The sequence below is a fragment of the Perognathus longimembris genome, chromosome 3, assembly GCF_023159225.1.
Source record: "Perognathus longimembris pacificus isolate PPM17 chromosome 3, ASM2315922v1, whole genome shotgun sequence".
Lineage (NCBI taxonomy): Eukaryota > Metazoa > Chordata > Mammalia > Rodentia > Heteromyidae > Perognathus > Perognathus longimembris.
Genome location: NC_063163.1, coordinates 62,945,657 through 62,963,361, shown reverse-complemented (window position 1 = coordinate 62,963,361; position 17,705 = coordinate 62,945,657).

Genomic DNA, 17,705 nt, shown 5'->3' with positions numbered 1-17,705 from the left:
CCCCCACCCCCAAATGTATTAAAACCTGCCACATTCCTGATGCTGCTTGGTGTGACATGGAATCCCTCTGGCAGCCATGATGAAAATCTGTCCTGGACTGCTGAGGTCTCTGCCTTCTTTTGTCCTAACACTCATGACTCAGTTTCCTAACAATGAGTACGGGGGAAAAGAACAGAACAAGAGCAGTTTTCTCTGTCTGGCCTTGCCTGATCAAAGTATAATGAGCAAATGAGTCTTACAGACCCAGAGTTCAGGCGATGAATGTGTAACACCAACAGGGATTCAATGTGCCAGAGTGTGAGAACAAAAAACCCTGTTTATCCTACTTTAAGTCAGACTCTGCCTTTATCATGGATAAGCCTGACGTCAAAGAGCTCCACGTGTCTCCTTTTGAGCACCCATACTCTGTCTGTTAGGATGTACCTCTGCCTTTCTGCTTGCGTACTTGCTTGATAAGGTTCTGCCAAGCTTTCCTACCATTGTGACTTGCCCAGAAATTCTTATTCTGTGATCAAAGTTAAAGACCTTGGACTAAAGACCCTAAGTGGAAGGTCCCTATTTCTAAAGGGAAACGTCGCAGATACTCACCTGGAACTGGTGACAGTTGTTTGGTGACTCCACCAGGGCCCTCTCTGAACTGGAAATTCTCTCACTGGCTTTGAGAACATCCACAGGCAAGGAAAGCTGGCATGAGTTTTTAAGAGTTTCTTTTTCTCCTCTTTGTTTTCTTATCTTCCGTTCCTATTCCTACTTTGCCATCTTCTTGCTAATACTAAACCACACAAACTCTCAAGTGTACCTTCATTTTCAGTTTCAGAATTGTTTTTGGTAAAATAATTGTAGAGTATTTGTCCAGATTTTTCTATATTCCATATCGATATAGTCCAGATAGACCATGTCCAATTTGCTCTGGGTACAGAAATTATTTTCTATATTGGTTTTATTTAAGGGATAAATAAGTAATATCTATGTTTGGATTTGCCTTGGTTTTGATTAGGCATTTGCTTTTACGTGACTATAAAAAGAAAGCTAATCTATACCACTCCTTTTCTTATAAGCCAAAAGACTAATGTATGACTACTTTTAAAATTGTTTCTTCTTAAACTTTACCTTGATGGATGTTAGAGATAAAGAAAATGGATTTTAACATCCCCTAAGACAATCTTTTGCGGGCCTTATGTTTTTATTCAGTTCTCTCCACAATAAAAAAGCTAAGTATCATGGGTTTAAATATAAACAAAAATTTTTTATCATTATAAACACTTTTAGTTTCTATTAAGGAAGAGAACAAGAAGAAAGCTTGTTTGTCTTCAGGATCTTGAGATTCAACCCTGGAGCTAGGGACATCCTTTCACTAGGACATGACAATAGTAGGATGGGCCTGTGTTGTCTATTCTCAATGACGATGAACGGGAAGGATCTAAGGATGGTTCGTCATCCCCAGGGGAGTAACATGAACTATGGTGTGGTCCATTTAGTTGGCTGGACATTTATGCCTACTCTCTGAAAATGTTTCTATTTCATTTTTTCTTTTTCTTTTTTTTCTGTCTTACCGGTGAACACTGGAACCTGATGATGATATGGGTAATAAATACTAGTATTCTCGAAAAACAACTCTTGGGATGTATTCTTAAAAAAAAAAAAAAAACCTACTCGGGAGATCTGAGGATCATGGTTTGAAGCAAGCTTATGTAGGAAACTCCATGACACTCTTATATTCAATAAACCACAACAAAAAAAACATAAGTGGAGCTGTGCTCAAGTGACAGAGTGCTAGCTTTGAGCAAAAAAATCTCAGGAACAGCACCCAGGCCCTAAGTTTAAGCTCCCCCCCCCCCCCCCGCACCACCACATACACGCAAAGAAAAAAAAAGAAAAAGTTAATTTCTCTGCATAATATAATTTGGCCTCAATATGAGTTAGCATGTGAAGTGCCATGGTCTGAAACTGGGACCTTAAATTTCAATACTTTTTATGGCTTCATAACAAGACCTTTGACTTCGGGGACAATGCAAAACTTATTACACACAAGCTGGTTAATTGAGACTCTAAAAAAAAAATCCAAAACCAAATAGTGATCCTGAGACTCATGAAGGACAAATACTCCTAAGAAACTATTTTGCAGCTTCAGCTATCTGCTAGAAACTTCAAAAATGAGATATGGGCCCAGAAACCCTATTAAATCAATTTCTAAGTTTGGCTTTGGGGTCTTCAATAATTGAGATACACCAAATAGAAGAACACCAAAGAGTTAAGAGGGGCTGTTACAAGCAAAGGAGCAAGCCCAGCTATTGGCTATAGCTATGGGAGAAACTGTCTCCCCGAAACAGTCTCTTGTCAGGAAAACATCTGTAGACATCCAGAGACGTGAGTTGGCTCTGGCAACCTGAAAGAGAAATGTCATACATGTAAAGAGCAATGGCACTGATGTATGACTATCCCAAAATGAGACCCAGGACATAAGCATTTTGTGAGTGAAATCACTGAAGGATGGCATGTCCTTTTTTACTCTGGAAGGAGGAGAGGCCAGTAGGGAGGCCAGCTGCCTCAGAGGTGGCAGTTCTTTTTTGTGTTGGTTCTGGGGCTTGAACTCAAGGCCTGGTCACTGTCCCTGAGCTGCTTTTGCTCAAGGCTGTCACCCTACCACTTGTGCCACAGCTTCATTTCTGGCTTTTATGATTGTTAATTGGTGATGAGAGTATCAGGGTCTCTCCTGCCTGGGCTGGCTTTGAACCTTGATCCTCAAATCTCAGCCTCCCGAGTAGCTAGGATTATAGGCATGAATCATCAGCACCTGGCTATGATGGAAGTTCTTTTTTCTTCTTCTTTTTTGCCAGTCCTGTGCCTAGGACTCAGGGCCTGAGTACTGTCCCTGGCTTCTTTTTGCTCAAGGCTAGCACTCTGCCACTTGAGCCACAGCGCCACTTTTGGCCATTTTGTATATATATGTGGTGCTGGGGAATTGAACCCAGGGTTTCATGTATACCAGGCAAGCACTCTTTCCACTAGGCCATATTCCCAGCCTCTGGAAGTTCTTAAAGATGGAAGGTGACTGAGACCTCCCCCTAATTGAGCCTGCAGTAACATCTGAAAGGCCTAGTGCATTTAATCTTTTGGATTAAGATTTTTTTCTATTTGTAAATTTCGTGCCTGATTATTGTTAAGTAGTTGTGAATTTAAAAAAATCAAAAGAATGTAAACTTTTCATAATCTTAGAGATAATCACTATCAACATCTTGTTATATTTATTGCCAATCTCATTTTCATAATATGCCTGTATTTTATTTTAAAATTAGCCTACAGTTTGATTCCTGGCACCACACACACACACACACACACACACACACACACACACACACACATTAGATTTTTAGTTCTTCAGCAATATTGGATTATGAACTTGGGATTGTAGGCTGCTTTTTCCTCTGGATATTAACACAAAACATTGGCAATTAAATGCACCTTCAAAACATGAGAGACCTCTCAAAAGAAGAAGCAAGAATGGCTGATAGACACACAAAGAAATGTTCAACATCTCTGGCCATAAAAGAAATGCAAATCAAACCGACATTGAGATTCCACCTCACTCCCGTTAGAATGGCCATTATTAAGAAAACTAACAGTAACAAATGCTGACAGGGATATGGCCAAAAGGTAACACTACTACACTGATGGTGGGAATGTGAACCACTCTGGAAAGCAGTATGAAGGTTCTTTAAAAGACTAAACATAGGGGCTGGGAATATGGCCTAGTGGCAAGAGGGCTTGCCTCGTATACATGAAGCCCTGGGTTCAATTCCCCAGCACCACATATATAGAAAATGGCCAGAAGTGGCGCTGTGGCTCAAGTGGCAGAGTGCTAGCCTTGAGCAAAAAGAAGCCAGGGACAGTGCTCAGGCCCTGAGTCCAAGGCCCAGGACTGGCAAAGAAAAACAAAAAAAAGCTCACAAAAGACTAAACATAGAATTTCCCTATGACCCAGAAATCCCACTCCTGGGCATTTATCCAATAGACCACAAACAAGGCCACCCTAAAGTTACCAGCATGCAGACCAATGGAACAGAATTGAAGATCCAGAAATGAACCCACAGAACTACACCTACTTAATCTTTGATAAAGGAGCTAAAACAATAGTTTGGAAGAAAGATAGCCTCTTTAACAAATGGTGCTGGCAAAACTGGTTCAACACATGCAACAAACTAAAACTAGATCCTTATATATCACCCTGCACCAGAATCAATTCCAAATGGATTAAAGACCTCGAAATCAAAACAGACACCCTGAAAACACTAAAGGAAGGAGTAGGAGAAACACTTGGGCTCCTTGGCACAGGACGGAACTTCCTTAACAAAGACCCAGAAAGGCTACAAATCAAAGAAAGGTTGGACAAATGGGACTGCATCAAACTGCAGAGTTTCTGCACGGCAAAGGACATAGCGCGCAAAATAAACAGAAAGCCCACAGACTGGGAGAAGATCTTTACCGGCCATTCAACGGACAAAGGCCTCATATCTAAAATATATGCAGAACTAAAAAAATTACCTTCCTCCAAAACAAAACCACAGAGAACCAATAGCCCCCTCATCAAGTGGGCTAAAGACTTACAAAGAGACTTCTCTGATGAGGAAATGAGAATGGCCAAGAGACATGAAGAAGTGCTCTACATCACTGGCCATAAAAGAAATGCAAATCAAAACAACATTAAGATTCCATCTCACCCCAGTAAGAATGTCATATATCAAGAAAACTAACAATAACAATTGTTGGAGGGGATGTGGCCAAAAGGGAACCCTACTTCATTGTTGGTGGGAATGTAAACTGGTTCAGCCACTCTGGCAAGCAGTATGGAGATTCCTCAGAAGGCTAAATATAGAACTCCCCTATGACCCAGCAACCCCACTTTTGGGTATCTATCCAAAAAACCACAAACAAAAACACAGTAAAGCCAGCAGCACAACAATGTTCATCGCAGAGCAATTTGTCATAGCTAGAATCTGGAACCAACCCATATGCCCCTCAGTAGACGAATGGATCAGGAAAATGTGGTACATATACACAATGGAATTTTATGCCTCCATCAGAAAGAATGACATTGCCCCATTTGTAAGGAAATGGAAGGACTTGGAAAAAGTTATACTAAGTGAAGTGAGCCAGACCCAAAGAAACATGGACTCTATGGTCTCCCTTATTGGGAATAATTAGCACAGGTTTAGGCAAGTCACAGCAGAGGATCACAAGAGCCCAATAGCTATACCCTTATGATCACATAAGATGATGCTAAGTGAAATGAACTCCATGTTATGGAAACGATTGTTATATCACAGTTGTAACTACTTTCAACGTCCCATGTGTATCTGTAGCTTCTACTATTGATGATGTTCTTGTATTACCTTCCTGTGGTTGTATCTACACTATCTCTGTAATCTTATCTGAGTATATTGGAAACCGTGTATACTGGTATTAGAACTAGGAAATTGAAAGGGAATACCAAAATTGAGAGACACAGGGTAAAAAAAGACAAACAACTACAAAAGCAATACTTGCAAAACTGTTTGGTGTAAGTGAACTGAACACCTCATGGGGGGAAGGGGAAAGGGAAAGGGGGAGGGGGGAATGAGGGATGAGGTAACAAACAGTACAAGAAATGTATCCAATGCCTAACGTATGAAACTGTAACCTCTCTGTACATCAGTTTGATAATAAAAATTTGAAAAAAATAAAGTTACCAGCACAATTATGTTCATTGCAGCATTATTATTCCATAGCCAAGATATGGAATCCACCCAGATGCCCCTCAGTGGACAAATGGATAAAGAAAATGTGGTAAATATATACAATGGAATTCTTCCATCAGAAAGAATGATATTGTACCATTCATGGGGAAGTAGAAAGACTTGGAGATTTTTATATTAAGTGAAGTAAGCCATACCCAAAGAAACATAGGTTGCATGGCTTCCCTTACTTGTAGTAATTAGAATGTGCCTACACATCTACAAATAAACACAATAGATAGTAAAAGACAAAAAATTACACTCAGACATGATAAATTATACAGGACTCTATATAGTCACACAGTGAGACCAAAGGAGGATATTCTTAGGAGAGGATCACAAAGGCTCGATAGTTATGTGCCTATGATCATGTTTATCAAAATGAAATCCAAGAAATGGAAACAAGAGAATTTTTGATATTTTGCTTTTTCCCCCATCCTTTGTGGGGTTTTTTTCCTTCTGTACCTTTTATCTTGTATATAAGTTTATTTGTTTGGGGGAGGATTAAGGGAAGCACAGAAATGGTGGGACAAAGAGTGAAAGAATGCATCAGTGACACTTAACTATGAAACTTGTAGGAGGGGAGGGGGTCAGGAGAGAAAAAACTGGGAGAAAATGAGGGAAGAGGTGACACTGTTCAAAAATAAATGCACTCATTACCTGACTGTACCCCTCTGTACATCACCTTTACATTAAAAAATATAAACTCTTTTTTAAAAGTTTTTACTGCTATTGGTATTGTTACTCATTTATGTAATAGAGAGAACAATTACAGAAGGCTAGAAGTAAGGTGGGGGAGCTTGAACTGGGGCTTGAACTCGAGGCCCAGACACTGTACCTGAGTTTTTGTTCTCAAGGCTGTCACTCTACCACTCAAGCCACAGCTCTACTTCCAACTCTTTGGTTGTTAACTAAAGATAAAAGAGTTTTCCTGACTTTGCTGCCACAGCTGGCTTTAATCTGCAATTTTCAGATCTTAGCCTCTTGGGTAGCTAGGATTACAGGTGTGAGCCACCCAGCTTATATATTAGGTTTTTATTTTCAGTAAGAACAATAAATTCTAAGAATTTATTTGTGATACTAAGTAGTATAATTAAGATGGCTGTAGACATCTTTACATAAGTAACAAAAGTAAAACCTAGCCAACAGTGGCTGAAATATAAAAAGGCCTTAGTAAATTTTGTCACAAAGGATACACATACAATTTGTTTAAATATTTAATCATGTAACATTTTATCAAAATATATTAAGTAGTACCTTCTACGGGGTTTCATCATGACATTTCATATATGTGTATAACATATTCTGATCATATTTGTTTCTTTACTCTTTCTTGCCCCTCTCATTCTCTCTTCCTCTTTTCTTTTCCCCTTCTACTTCCCTAGTAACTTTTCTTTTTTCTTAGTTTTAACTGATATCAAAGAAGTCACACTCAGACATTAAAATCAGGGAGTAAGCTGAAAAAGCAGACACATTCCCATCCCATTATATGTCCTTATTAAAGTTAAGTTGCACGTTTAGGAGATATAATAGGGGCCTGATTTCTGAAGTTTGAATGTGTAAGTCAGCCAAAAGGTAAGGAGCAAATCTGTTGCAATGAGAAGAATTTCATTTCTCCCGACACTCTTGGTAACTAGCTATCTATGAAGCTTACAAAAGATAGAATGAAGTTTATTTATTCCAGGGAATGGAGTGTCTCACCAAGAAAACCCAAGCCCAAGGAGGAGGGGGCTACTCTCTTGTCCTTTAGCTAATGTCATCACATGCAATACCAAGGCCCCGATTTTAAGTACATGAGTCATTCTAGTAGATGAACAAAGGACTTGGCCAGAAAAAGTGAATAGTTCCCTCCATAGACCCTTCAGCTTGAGTATAGGTCTGCAGACTGCTGTTTTGGCACAGGAATCCAGATCTGGGCATCCACATATGGGTTTCACACATGAGCTGGCCTGGGAAAACAGTAGGCATGGGTCACAAATAGGACCATATGGTGCCTTGGTCCTGAGAAGAGACAGGCTGGCCTGGGGCCACTGTCTGCAGCCACCACCTAGATATGATCTGGTCCCTCTTATGGCCCTGACACCCTGACATGTCTATGATGGGGTGGGGGTGGGGAGGCCAACTCTAGGCTTAGAGGGGAGAACTGTTAGTGAAGAAAGTTTAAAGAGGATAGTCTTAGGGAGAACAAATTTTAGTGAGTCAGGACAGAGAAGAAGCTCCAATACCCAGCCACATGCCATTTAGGGCTTCAATTGACTATGTTTTTAGCTCCAGGACTGTGTCTGAGTTACTTGGGAAGGCTGAGGTTGGTGCCCTGAAATGGCTGGAGCACCACCTCTTTTTTCTTCCCTTTTTCCATGCCCATCTCCACTTCTGCTGCCCTGCCTCAGTTGGCTAGTCTAAGAGACAGAAATCTTACACCCTGACTACCAGGTTTAGAGATACAAAAGTACCAAAGCTTACTGCTTTCCACACCTTGTGAGACTCTGGCTAGCTCACCGATTCCTGTAACAGAAAGGAGGATCAGGGGTTCTCATACCTTTCCAATTTGTACAGGGTTCTACACATGGATGCAGAACTTCTTGCTTTCTGAGAACAATGTAATGAAAATAAAATAGATAAAAGTTAAGTCCCGTGCGCTGGTGGTTCATGCCTGTAATTCTAGCTACTCGGGAGCCTGACATCTGAGGATTGTGTTTGAAGCCAACCTGGTCAGGAAGTTCATGAGACTCTTATCTCCAATTAATCACCAAAAAAAGCCAGAAGTGGAGCTGTGGTACAAGTGTAGTATGCTAGCCTTGAGCAAAGAATCTCAAGGAAGCTTAGGGACAGCATCCAAATGCTGAGTTCAAGCCTGGGACTGGCATACATGTGCACGCGCGTGCGCACACACACACACACACACACACACACACACACACAACTAAAGCTAAGTCCTACTATCCACCGATTCTAGAGGGTGAGGATCAATGTAACATGCCAGCAAGTCTCTACCCACCAAGCTGTAGCCCTGAAGGGTCAAGAGGAATGTATTTATATATACCATATTCTACTCAACTACCAAATTTGTATAGTGACTGGAAGACTTAAGAAAAGGAAGAAAAGCCAACTATCTAGAGCTCTCTGGTTTAAGAATAAGGAAAGTTCAGACCAACAACCAACCACAGAGCTGAGCCTCTAGGGCCTAGCCTCAAGAACATCTATTCATACCCAGGCATACACATTAAGCATAAACACGGGACAAAGGTGTCTGTCAAGATTATCCACTCACCCTGCTATCAGAAACTATGCTTCAGCCCATCCCTATGTCTGAGTTGGTCCAGAGTGTTATATAATGCCCTGCAGGGACAGGTACTATGTAGAAATGCTCTAGCAGGCTGCCGGGGGTGGGAGTGGGAGGGGGGGAGGTGGTGGTGGTGGTGGTGGGATGTTACTTTGCTTCTGTGGAGTGAGCAGCATGCAGGTGATAAGTTTTCCTGTAGGGGCCTCAGAGACTTCCTCCTTACCAGTCTTAGGGTTTTCATAAGCAATAGCAGCATTTGATTCCTGTATGCTTGCATGTGGACAGGCCTGCCAGAGGCCACTCCTCTTTTTAGCTCAATCCTGTATATCTGCAGTACTCAGGCTTGTGGGAAATGCCAACCGTCCCTTCAAGAGTGGGGTTGGGCCTCTGCTCATTTAAAAAAAGAAATGGTGAAGTAACTTAGGCATGTGATACTCATCTCTAGTAACTTCTCTAGTCTGCAGGAGCTGAGAAAGAGTCCCAAGTACTTTACTGGATTCTTGGTAGGTTTTTCTTTTTGATTCTAACTTTTCTTTTTGTAAAGATGATATACAGAGGGGTTACAGTTACATAAGTTAGGTAATGAGTACATTTCTTTTTGAACAATGTCATCTTGTCCCTCATTTTCTTCCAGTTTTTTCCTCCCAACTCCTCTCCCACATGAGTTGTACAGTTCATTTGTGACATAGTGTCTAGCAAGTATCACTGCTGCATTTGTTCACTCTTTGTCCCTCCATTTCTATGACCCTCTTTATTCTCCCCCAAACAGATAAGCTTACATACAAGAAAAAGGTACAGAAACAAAAAAAAAACAGTGACAAAGGTGAAGCAACAGCAAAATAACAAAAAAACCCTCTTGCTTCCATTTCTTGAAGTTCATTTTGATAAACATCATTTTGTATCATCATATGTACATAGCTATTGAGCCTTTGTGATCCTCTCCTAAGATTATCCTCCTTTGGTCTCACTGTGTGGATGTTTAGAATCCTATATAATTTATCCTGTCTAAATGTAAATTTTTTTTGTCATTCACCATCCAGTATATTTACTTGTAGATTTATAGGCACAATCTGTTGTGTAGGAATTCTTTCTAACCTTAAATGATTCAGATAGAGAAATTGAGATGTAATTCAGTTGTGCTCCATAAGGAGGCAGTATTGGGTAGAAGCTCCAAGCTTTCTGGGCAGGGGACACTAATTCCTCACCTGAAGAGTGGGGCCAGCAGTGGGAATGCTAAGCACTTAGACAATGCAGCTTTTCCTTTGTCTTTTATAGAGGACTCCTTTAAACATACCCAAATAGATGCTGCAGAAGAGGCACCATTCATAATGCATACATCTCAAGCGATTTGTGTGAAAAGATGGTACTTTGTAGAAGAATGTAATCAGACTCAGTCTATGAATCAATTTCAGAAAGACATGCTTTCAACAAAAAGCTGGTGCTGTGGCTCAAGTTGTAGAGCTAGAGTGCTTATCTAGCAAATGCAAGGGTTCAAGCCCTTGCCAAATCAAACAAGCAAGAAGAACAACAACAAACCCTTCTTGTTTTGTGAGGGGTTATATTTTGGCAGACATTGGTAATAAACAGATACACGTTTTTAAATGGAAACTACGAAACCAAACTAAAAAGAGCATAATCTATCCAATGTACATAAGAACCCAGGTTTAATTGGAACTCACAGAATAAAGCAAATGACCCAAGTAGACTTAAGTAGTTCCTGTTATAACTATTGGGTGCTTTCTCTTATTTAATGCAGGTGACTATTTGTGTTCTTCAAGGGAGTTATACAGAGATGGTGTGCAGGATTGGAAACCAGGCTCTAAAACTTCAGGTCAAAACTCCAGGAGTCTTATGTTAGTCCTGTCACCTGCCCACACATGCCAAATAAAGAGACTTGGTGATGGGCAGAGAAGGGAGAGAGTACCTTAGTACATTCTTCATCATTCCATGAGGATCACAAACATTGCCTTCAGTTTAAACAGGAAGAATTGGGAGCCAGTGTGGAGATGCATGCTTAGTTAAAATAGAAGACTTTAAAAAAAAAAAACTCCATAGAGCATGGGGATTTTTTGGAGTCAGCAGCAGAAATAGTTACTTTTGTCTCTGCTTACATAAAAGTGGTTAGCTAAAATATGAGTTTGCCCAAAATATCCTGTGCCTGGAAGGACTTTAATGCTAGATAGCCGTGTGTATATTAAAAACCTCTCCAAAACTCTCTTGGGCTTTACTGATTAATTAATTAATTTATGGAAGGGCTGGCACAAGTGACTCCATGTGAATTCTGAAGTTTTTATTTTCTCCCCATTATCTCTAAGCAAATCTTTGAAGACTTTGCCAATGAACCCCTCTGGTTATTTGAAGTCTCTATTCCTGTCTATGATTAGAGTTTTCCCAGATGATGTGTTCTAGTATCACACTGGAGGAGAACAGGTCATGTGGGAATGTGTACCAGTGACCCTTTTGGCCAAATTTAAGCCAGCAAAGATACTGTGAGTGGCTCTTAGACTAGCTTGTGACACAATTCAGGGATCCTTTGTCTCAAGGAATTTAAAAAATGGAACTCATGGACAATGGAGGTGATCCAAAAGAGTTGAAATTCATGGACAGATGAAAGAAAAGTAGAGCTCTTGCAAGAAAATAGGAAACAGAAGCACTTCTGCAAAGAAGTCTCAAAAAGACTGAGCCCTTTCTCAGAGATATTATCAGAAAGATATTAACTTTCTAACATTTATACAAGACAACCTGTCTTTGCCTGCTTGGTGGGCTAGTCCATTCCTGGGTTGCTAAACTGTTTATTGTATGAAAGGTATACTCTATGGGGGTTCACTCTTGCATATACTGTACTTTAATCAACTAAATCATGTACATGAGCACATGTTCTTCTGTGTATTTACATTTGAGGTTTGTTTTGGGGCTCCTGGATCTACCTATGAAAGAAAATATGAGGGCTGGGAATATGGCCTAGTGGTAAAGTGCTTGCCTCATATACATGAAGCCCTGGATTCGATTTGTCAGCACCACATATATAGAAAAAAACAGAAGTGGTGCTGTGGCTCAAGTGGCAGAGTGCTGGCCTTGAGCAAAAAGAAGCCAGGGACAGTGCTCTGGCCCTGAGTTCAAGCCCCAGGACTGGCAAAAACAAAAAGAAAATATGAGTCCTGTGGCTTTCTGGGCCTTGCTTACTTTGCTCAGTGTGATATTTTTGATCCATTTATCTATTGTTGGGTACCTGGGCTGTTTTTATAGCTTGGCTATTGTGAACTGTGCTACAATGAACACAAATGTTTAGGTATTTTTGTTTATATCCAGTCATGCAGATAAATGCCCAAGAGTGGTTTCTATGAATCACAGAGTGACTCTGTTTAGTTTTTTTTGAGGAATCTCCACACTGAGTTTTATGGTGGTGGTACTAATTTACATTACTATCAGCAGTGTATTTGGGTCCCTTTTCCCTTGCATTCTTGCCGGCATAGTTTTGATGAAGGCATTTCTTACTGGAGTGAGATGGAATCTCAATGTTGTTTTGATTTGCATTTCCCTTATGGCTAGGGATGTTGATAATTGGCATTATTGATCCTTTGGGGTTTTCATTTTTGAGCTATTAATATATTCTGGTTATTAAGATGTATAGCTGGCAAAGATCTTCCATTCTGTAGACTTTCTTTTTAGCTTAGGAACTATAGCCTTTGCTGTGCAGTAGTTGGGTGTTTTGTTTTGCTTTGCTTTGTTTTTTGTCAGTCCTGGAGCTTGAACTCAGGGCCTGAGCACTGTCCCTGGCTTCTTTTTGCTCAACACTAGCACTCTACCACTTGAGCCACAGCACCACTTCCAGCTTTTTCTGTTTATATCGTGGTGAGGAAATCAAACCCAGGGCTTCATGCATGCTAGGCAAGCACTCTACATTCCCGGCTGTGCAGTAGTTTTTAAGCTTGATGCAATCCTATTTGTTAATTCTCCCTCCTGTTTGTTGAGCACCCTAAGTTGTACTCACTAAGTTTCTGGGTATGTCCATAAGTTCTAATGTTTTTCCTACTGCTTCCTGTAGTAGCTTCAGGATTTCAGGTCTTGCACTGAAGTCTCCGATGTACTTTGAATTGATAATAGCATAAAGCATGAGTCAGGGATCCAGGGTCAGTCTTCTGCATATGAATGTTCAGTTTTTCCATTTGTTGAAAGAGCTTTTTTTTAATATAATTTTTAAGCAAGCAGTTTCAAGGTTTCCTTGTCCTGTTTATCAATTCTCAGAGCATTCCTACATGTTTCACACATCCCACACTTCCTTTACATTCTGGGCCATACATTCTATATGCCCTACACAATCTTGTTTACTGATCCATACCTTCTTGCACATGTTGACACAAAGAGGTGCCAACTTCTACACAGTTCCTAGTGATTCAGCTTAAAAGTGAACTCACACTCTGCATGTGGCTCCTCCTAAAACATAAGTTTTCCATGCCCCCCCTTCTGTAACCCTGCCCGGTTCACGTCTTTCTCCTAGCTCAGGTTTATGAAGTCTAATTTTGTCTATCCTGGAGATGATATTCTAACATCTCGCAATCCTGTTCAGGTTATTATTGTTAACATCTGTGTTCCCATATAAGATCAACTTTAAAATTTGACCAGCAAAAACAAAAAACAAAGACAACAAAAGCAAATGTTAAAAAAATGAACTTGCCTGACAAGTGCTTGCTAGAGTCATTTTCCATGAGACTGACTGTAAATGCTCCAAACTGACAGAGAATGACAGAAACTTAGGCTAGCCATGTTGAAAATTGTGGAAAACAGAGAAGCAATTTACAGATTGTCTAGCTTTTCATTGCATATAGTAGTTTGGGAAATTAATTGTTTGACAGCATTATATTAGTGTTCTTAGGCTCTCTTTGTTATGATTAGGAACATATATCCACAAACCTCCAAAAGGCTAGTATCACTAGCAATTTTATGTTAGAGAATACTAGCTTGGGTAAAGTTATTTTTCCTAAGCTTTGCATTTTTGATGGCTTATATACTTAGGAACCCAATACATTTAACATACAATGAAACAACAATTAGCATCACAACTACACAGATGTCATATCTACACATCATTTTAAAGCTCTTAAAGCAAATTTGAGAATCTTGGGCTAGGTATGGTAAGGTAAGGCCAAGTGCTCTATCACTTGAGCCACAGCTTCACTTCTGACTTTTTGGTAGCTAGAGACAAGAGTCTCATGGACTTTCCTGCCAGGGCTGGCTTTGAACCTTGATCTCTAGATCTCATATACTAGTTATTTTGGAAGATAGGGTCTCTCTACCTGCCTAGGCATGTACCTGGACTATAATCTGCATATTTTAGACTCTCTCATAGCTAGGATTACAGGCACATGGCCTTGAACCAGGCTGTCACTTGAGAAGGGGTCCTGTAAACTTTTTTCGTCCCAGGCTGGCCTCAAACTGTGATCCTCCTAATCTCAGCCTCCTAAATAAGATTACAGGTCTGAGTCATGAGCACCAGGTTTAAGAGCACAGATTCTTACTAAACCAAAGCAAATATCTACATAGCAATGAAAAAAAACCTACAGATCATTTGGAAGGAATTTTAGAGGATTCAGGTAGGAGGAAAAAGTAAAATGCTTCCACTTTTGTTTAAAAATATATTGGCTCATGTTTGTCATCCTAGTCTTGAGACTGAGATCTGGAAGACCTCAGTTCAAGGTCTCTGGGGGAAGAAAACTTTGATAGACTTCATATCCAAAATAACCAGCAAAAAGCCAGGCTGGAGTTAGAGCTAGTGGTGCATGCCTGGATTCCTAGCTATTTGGGAAGCTGAGATCTGAGGACTATGGTTCGAAGCCAGCCCAGGCAAAAAAGTCTGGCAGACTTTCCAACTCTCCAAGTACCCACCAAAAAGCTGTGGATCAAGTGGTACAGCACCAGCCTTGAGTGAAAAAGCTCAAGGAGAGAGTCTAGGCCCCACGTTCAAGCTCTAGGACCAGCACCCAAAAACAAAGCAAGGCAAAACACACAAAAACACAACACAATGGGCTGGGAATGTGGCTTCATGGTAGAGTGCTTGCCTTGCATGCATGAAATCCTGGGTTCAGTTCCTCAGTACCACATAAACAGAAAAGGCCAGAAGTGGTGCTATGGCTCAAGTAGTCTAGCATTAGCCTTTAGCACAGAGAGGCTCAGGGACAAAGCATAGGCCCTGAGTTCAAGGCCCAGGACTGGCAAAAAAAACAACAACAAAATGCAACACAACACAAAAAAACAACAACAAAAACCCACCACCAACCAACCAACAAAAAACCCAAACAAAAACAAATCTTAGGGCTGAGGATATAGTTCAAATGTTAGAGAACTTGCCTAGCATGTTTGAATGTCCAGTACTGTAAAAACAAAATGACAAACATACATGTACTAATGAAGACTCTTAGCTGTTAGTAACTTTATTTTATGTATTTTTTTTTTTTTTTTGCCAGTCCTGGGCCTTGAACTCAGGGCCTGAGCACTATCCATGGCTTCTCTCTTTTTTTTTTTTGCTCAAGGCTAGCACTCTGCCACTTGAGCCACAGCGCCACTTCTGGCCACTTTCTATGTATGTGGTGCTGGGAAATCGAAATCAAGGCTTCATGCATACGAGGAAAACACTCTTACCACTAGGCCATATTCCCGGCCCCCTGTTAGTAACTTTAATTGCTAGTGAAAACCTAGAGGGAAAGCAGTTTTGAATTGTTGGCCATATATCTACAATTTATGTCTACCACAAGACATATTTTAAAAGACTCAAGTATGTGTTGCCTTTGCTAAGGAATTGAAGAAGCCAGGAGTCAATTTGAATTTAGATTTGGCAATTGGTGACTCAGTATTTTGCCTTACTTTGAAATAACTCATTTTGCCAGGGACTAGAGTCTGACTCCTGTAATCAGTCCTGGCTACCTGATAGAACTGTGGTTCGAAGCCAGCCTTGGCAGAAACATTCTTCAGATTTCCTTAGTGACTCCTGGGTGAGTGCAATGAGACAACTCGGGCACTGAGAGCAGGACTCCGGGCCAGCTCAGTGAGGAAAGACTGACAGATTCCATTTGCTGGACATGGTGATCCTAACAACTAGATCACAGCTGGGACACAGGCCTGTACGGGAAGGAATAAAAATAGCAGTGAAAAGTAGGGCTGGAGGTGTGGCTCAGTGGTATCATACCAGCCTAATAAGTGTGAGGCGATGGATACAAACACTGGTACCGACAAAAATAAGTAAATAAAAAGAAATGACTCATTTTATGAGTTGTTTTATGAATGTATGTGACTTAATTTAGCATAAAACCATTAAAATTTTTAAGTTATATGAAATGTTTATTGCTAGGCCCTGGTGGCTCACACCTCTAATCCCAGCTACTGAGGAGGCTAAGATCTGAGGATTGAGGTTGGAAGCCAGTCTGGGAAGAAATGTCCGTGAGACTCTTATCTCCAGTGAACCCCTGCCACCCAACATGCGTGGAAAAGAAACTGCGGCTCAAGTGGTGGAGCACCAGCCTTGAGTGAAAAAAAAACCTATGGGATAAGCCTCAATACCTGCTCAAAAAAAAGTTTATTTACAGCTGGCTATAGTGGTACATATCTGTATATCTGTGCTGGTACCTAGTACTGGGGCTTGAACTCAAGGTCTGGGTGATGTCCTTTGATGGTTAAATTGGTGTCTCACAGACTTTTCCTGCCTCAACGGGCTTTGAACTTCAAGGCTTATAGCTCAGTCTCCTGAGTACAATTACCGAATGAGCCATCCGCATCTGGCAAAGTTGTCTTTTGTTGGTACCAAGAATTGAACTCAGAGCCTTATACTTGCAAGGCAGGTACTCTACCACTTGAACCATCCCCCCACTTGGTGCCCAGGCTTCAACTTGTGCTTGCTTGGCTTACATGCTCAGCTTGTGCTCTACCACTTGAGCCTCACCTCTACATTTCCAACTTAGAGTTTCTTTCTCTTTGATATTTTTGCAGCACTAGGGTTTGAATTCAGGACCTCATGCTTGCTAGACTGGTGTAATCTTGCTGGACAACATCTCCATAATTTTTATGTGTATGCTAGTCCTGGCATTTTAACTGAGGGCCTCAATTTTTCTTCTCATGTTGTACTACTTGAGCTGTGCCTCCAGTTCTGTAACTTGTCTCTTAACCAAACAGTTGTTTTAAATTGGCAAACTTTAAAAAAAAATTGTTATTATAAAGGTGATGAACAGAGGGGTTACAATTAGATAAGTCAGGTAAAGAGTACATTTCTTTTTGAACAACACCTCTTCCTTGCTGTCTTCCAATTTTTCCCTCCCATCCCCACCCATAAGTTGTCTAGTTCATTTCCAACATAGTGTCTAGTGAGTACCACTGCTGCATTTATTCACTCTTTGTCCCTCCATTTCTGTGCCCCTCCTTATCCTCCCAAAGACAGAGAAATGAACAAACAAGACAAAAAGAAAAGAAAACGAAAACAGCAACAAAGAAAAAAACCCTCTATTTTTCATTCCCTGGAGTTCATTTCCATAAATATTATCTTAGATGATCAGATACACATAGCCAGTGCACCTTTGGGTTCCTCTCCTAAGAATAGCTGCCTTTGGTCTCACTGTGTGTGAATGCCTGGAGTCCTGTATAATTTATTATGTTCCGGTGTATGTTAG